This window comes from Ananas comosus, linkage group 16 (genome assembly GCF_001540865.1).
Source record: "Ananas comosus cultivar F153 linkage group 16, ASM154086v1, whole genome shotgun sequence".
Taxonomy (NCBI): domain Eukaryota; kingdom Viridiplantae; phylum Streptophyta; class Magnoliopsida; order Poales; family Bromeliaceae; genus Ananas; species Ananas comosus.
The window spans coordinates 3165454-3171453 of NC_033636.1; positions in this window are offsets into that span (position 1 = coordinate 3165454).

Here is a 6000-nt window from a genome sequence, read left to right on the forward strand (position 1 = left end):
TGAGAAAAGATGTAAATGTAAATAAAAGCAAACTATTGTAATAATTAGTAAAGTACTCTCTTTATTTCACTTGTATATCTAGTGGATTACTTGCTCTTGTTGTTGTTGGCACTGTTTGTGGCCCGTTGATTGTGTACTTATAGAATTTAAAATTCTGGGTAAATTCTTGTACTCGATCTGTTGTTGAGCTTTGGGCAGACAGGGGAGGTGCTGTCCGTTCGGCGTCCGTTCGCTGCGCCCGAACCGTGCCAAATTGGTAGGGGTGCCGGGGTAGGGGCGTGACAGTAAGTATGCATGCAACAACTGCTACTATAGACAGATGCGTCAACTGGACGTATAGACCAAATATACCCAATCTGGAACGGCCGTATTGGTAAGCAACACCTCAGGCTGAAAGCATATAACCCCTCTTGGGCTCACGGGTTGACACTAGGAATCACTTTTTCGGAAAAGAACACCCTCTTGCGGTGGATCAGACCGCTGGTGTTCGTGAAATGCGCACGAGCAGTGGCGATTGATGCTGATATGCTCAAAAGCCAAACATCGGCAACTAGCCGATCATCCAATCCCTCAGGGTAAACCGACCGTATAGGTCATCAAACAGTAAGGAACACAAGTACCGACCACTCAAGTCCACTAGGATGGAACAACTCAACATCCTATCAAAGATATGCAAGTATAATCTAGAACTAACCGTAAGCCACTAGCCGACAATCCTACCCCTCAGGGTACACCGACCTCATAGGTCATCACTCGACAAGAGTCACGAACTGACTGACTAGGTCACAGACATGTCAAATAATGGATATGAGTAAACTATAATCATCCGTCGGCAACTAACCGACAATCCCACCCCTCAGGGCATACCGACCTCAAAGGTCATCGAACGACAGGGGTCAAGGAGCAGACCGAATAGGTCACAGATACGAGATACAAGAACCAACCAACCAGGTCACTAATATAAAGTACGAGAACCGACCAACCAGGTCAACGGGTACTGAATGCAACAACCGACCAACTGGGTCAACATCTATCACAAGTAGATAAAACTATCTACTTCTACTAAGGATACTAATCATGCAAACAGCGAGTAGAGTAAGATGTAAACAATATGGGTGCAAGGCTCAATATACTATACTACGCAATAGGAATAACAGGAGAACAGGGATAGAAGGATATCACCGAGCATGCACCACTGTATCGACGTCGGATCGAAGTACCCACCTGTACAAATGTCGCGTCTGTCTCCTGACCGCGAAAGATCGTAAACCGGACCTACGGAGGGTCCACCGGGTTAGTATCTAACCCACAAATATAAAACACTAACACATAGGCCCACAATTATATCTACGAGAATCGGTTTCCCAAAATCGATTGCCGAACTCACTGGAAGTCCCGAAAATCGTATCGGGGCTCCGCCGGGACTCACGAACTATCCCGGAACTCACCGACTCAAGATACGAGTCGCCTGCTGCCACTAAACACATAATTTCATGTAACATGGCGGCAAAGACACTAACTCACACCGAAACGATTATCGTTAGATAATCGTTCCAATCCGGGTTCCTAGAAGTGTCCAATTCGACACCGGAACCCACCATCGCTCACCCGTCGTTTTCAGACCCTCAAAATGACACGGGTGGACAGCCATCAAGGCTCAGCGACGACACAAATCATCACAAAGCACCGTCGGAAGAATTCTGAACTAAAACCGCGTTCCGTCGGCGGATTTCGCCGAAAAACGCGCTGGAGATCAACATTTGATTTCCAAAAAAGCCTGGGGCCTTGGACAATCAGCCGAGAGGTCACCTACAATCCACACACACTACCAACAGCAACCACACTAAGCACAAATGCATAAAAACCCTCCCGATTACATGAAATCGCATTATTTCATGCGATTTCTGGGGTTTTATGGCCCGACAGCGCGAACTGAGTATCATTCAGCCACTCTGAGACACCCGCTGATAGATCTCGATGTGCCGAAGGCCATGCTCACACTTCGGAGCACTGCTGTCCACTGTAGGAGGTGCGGGAGCGACTCGAAGTTCAGCGAAAACTGCGTGCTGAAACCAAAACGCTTCAAACAATCTCATCCGACACTCGCTGACCCTAAATGAGGTGAGCACTGTGATCATCACTGACTGACAATCACCATGTTCACCTCCGGAGGCATCGGAACAGCCTCGGGTCACCGGAACAGGGTAACCAACCCCAAAAAGTGCACAGATAAGCTAAATAAAGCTCACCGGAGCTAGGCGGAGCACAACTTGGCCGGCGGCGGCCGGACGGCCGGCGCGCCGGTAGGGGGAGATTTCTAGCGATGGAGGAAGGCTGGGGCGCGCGTCAGCCGGCAACGGAAGGCGCCGGAGGCGGTGGGCATTGATGCCCTAGCCGCACCAAGCCGAGGAGAGCACGGCCCAGGTCCGGCCAATGGGGAGCTCCGGCGGCTGGAGCGTCGGTGGCACTCGGGTGCGACCGACCAGGGGAGGCCGGGGTTCCCGCATTTCGGCGATGGAAGCCGGCGGCGGCGGCGCTGGCCGAACCCGAGCCCGCACGGGCTTGGCTCAGGCTCTGCGAGTTCCCTCCGGCCATGGCGGCAGCCGGGGCAACTAGGGAAGGGAGCGGGCCTCCTCTGGAACCGAGAGGAGGAATCATGGACCGCGGCCGAGGGCTGGGGGCGCGACGCTGCAAAGCTAGGCCGCACCAACTTGGACTGGCCGCAGGTTTGCAGTCACAGTGCGGCGGCGCACTGGGACGACGACGACTGACTGGAGGAGTCGCCGGACGTCGAGGGAGGGTGGCACGACTGGTTCCAGGAGGCGGCAGCACATGGGTCTAGCTTGGGTTCGGCCCGTGTAGACCCATCTCGGCCGCAAAGAGCTAGCGACGGCGGCGGCGGCCTGTGGGGACGGCGGCGGCGGCCTGTGGGGACAGCGGCGGTGCCCGTAGTGGGTTGCCTGAGGTCTAGGCCGCTGCCAAGGGTGTGCCCAAGGGTGAGGACCACCATGGCTGGTCCACGGCAAAGATGAAGGGTGGTTAGGTGGAGAAATATAGGAAGAGAGGCCACCCAAGCTTTTCCGGCGGCCGGGGGACCTTGCCGGCGGTCGGGGTGCACGCACAGCTAGGGCATGGTGATGCTAGTGATGGCTAGGGTTAGTTGGGGGAGCTAGGTCGGCTGGATCTAGGGTTTCATGCAAAGAAACCCTAGTCGCAAACTTATATACAAGTGGCATTTTGCATAAACATCCCCCAAAGCTGAATATTTTCATCCGAGTCCCTGCCCACGCGTGTATTCTGCACGTACGCACCTCCACGTCCGATCCCGCGCTATTCGGTACATAAAATATGATGACTTTTGCGAAGTTTCCGAATCACCACCTTCGACCTCTTAGCGAAAACTATGCAATTACCGTAAATCCGTCCATCGTATTTTTGATCCGACTGCGCCATCGCGTTCAGCACGACGGGGGCATCGAAACTACAATTTCGTTTCATCCGATTTGGTCGCCGATTTGCGACAGAATCCGTCCGCTCTCCAACTAATCCAAATATCACACATATACCAATGTGTAAACCCAATAAACCAAATTTCGCATTAGAATTTAACTTCCCTACCGCTAGTAGGGACCCGAAACATCCTTCACCCAACTCCAGGTCACAAGCACGGAGTACGAGGAGTTTCACAATGCAAGAATAGCAAAGAGCGAAAACTCTCTTTTGATAAAACTCCTTTTTCTCGAAAACCGTGCATCAGATCTGAAATCTGTTAGGGCCATTGGTTCCAGAATAGCTGAACCGATCGAAACGAGCTATTGGATCGCTATGAAAGGAGTCCGATACGCGCCGAAAGCCAACTCTACTCCGTGGCTTCTCCGGAAAACCGGAGTTACTATTCACATTAAGTGATTAGTATTTATCGCGTAACTTCTTCATTCTAACTCGTTTTCTCCTGAAACTTGACGAGTGCTCATGTAATTAAATTACACACAAAAACATCGTCAATAGAGAGTTTAGCTAAACTGCCAAAATCTCAGTCCTTACAAACATATTATTTTCTCGAATGAAATAACTAATTGAATAAACCCGATCAATACTCAACTCTATCTTCATTTGGAATATCTACACTTTTGGTCTTCAAGTTAGTTACTCGTGACAGTATTGTCCTCATACTTTAATGCGTTACTTTTCTTGCTTAAAGTATACGCATGTAACGCTTAAGTACCCAAACTTTTATTAGTCGTAATTTTCGACTCGAACTATGAGACTTATGATATTTTAATTCTCAACTTTTACTGTTGTTATAAATATAATTTTTCATTCTTATAATTTTTAATTTGCATAAAAAATCCACAAGTTTTGAGCTTTTACAAAACTGGACCACTTTTTTCAATTTTGTAGATTCGGATTGGATTTTTCGCCATCGGACGAAAATACCCTTATTCCTTTTCTTTCTCTCTCTTCTTTTTTCTCTCTCTTGTTTTTTTCCGTCGTTATTTTTTCTTCTTCGACAAACCCACCTCCTACGACAACACCCTCCATCTCCTCCCCCAGATCCAACCCCCATTCCCACGGTGCCAATCTCGATGACTCCCGCAGCGATGACGGCAGAGGAGGAGGCCGGGGATCCCTCTCCGCCGACCACTTCTCTTCTGACCTCATCTGTGCCGACATCGACGCTGACCTCGCGGAGATCGCCGGCGCCCTCCCCATCATTGCCGACCACTCTTCTATATCTTTTTTGTAGTTGCGATAGAGTGCAAGCAAGAGGTGGTGAAAAAAAAATTATAGAGAAAAAAAAAGAATAATAAAAAATAAAAAAAATATTTTTTTCCTAAAAAAAGAAAAAATATAGAAAATAAAACAAGATGATAAGATTGCATTGTTAAAATAAGATTACACTATTTTAAAAAAATTTGCACTGTTTTAATGAAAATTGCACTATTTAATATAGAAAATACATTATTTTGGAATGAATTTTACATTGTTTAGATCAAAATTGCACTATTTAGAAGAATTTTGCACCATTTATTTCTTTTTCTCTTTCTATTCTTTTTTTTCTTCTTTTTTCGCCGCTGCCTCCTGCCCGGCCCGAGGCCCGCCTCCTCCGCATGCCCCTCCCCGACCCCGCCTCACCCGCCTCATCCGCCTCCGTCCTCCTCGCCCTTGCTCGCTCCGCCGCGCCCCACCGCGCCCTTCGCGTCACATGCGCTTGCCTAGCCGACGCATGCCCCGCCCCGACCCCGCCTCACCCGCCTCATCCGCCTCCGTCCTCCTCGCCCTTGCTCGCTCCGCCGCGCCCCACCGCGCCCTTCGCGTCACATGCGCTTGCCTAGCCGACCCCGCAAGGCGGGCCTTGGGCCGGGCGGGAGGCGGCGGCGGAAGAAGAAGAAGAAGAGTGTCACGCCCCGGGACACAGCGGAAGCCCGCCCAGTACGTGTCCAGACCCGCCATACGTCTAAAACATATAAGGCGTCTAATAGAAAACGATAAAGAGAGCAGTAGAAGAGAGACATCTAGAAGTATCAGAGCAAGTACAACTAGATTCTATAATAAGAGAGTAAACAAAAGGCTAAAAATCCACTAGAAGTAAACCATAAGTAGTACATCCGAAATCCAAAGTACAAAAGCTAAAAGTAATACATAGGTGGTCTCTATACATGGATGCAAAACCTCTCTCTCTCACAACAACAAACAATAAGAAAGAAAACCACCTAAGCAAAATGTAAATCCTTGCTATCTAGCTACGCGACCCCTTTGTCGCGATCCCGTGCCTCCACCGGTGCTGAAGGCTCTGAAGGAAAACCATAAAACAGAGGGCGTGAGAACTATTAAATAATAGTTCCTAGTGGGCAATTACTGACTTCAGTACAATGCGCCACTAGGCCCGAAAACCAAGCAGGTATAAGTAAGAATAAATAAGCAATATGAATGACAAGTATTTAAACATGAATACTTACTAAACCATGATATCTCTATTTAGCATGAATTTGTATAAGT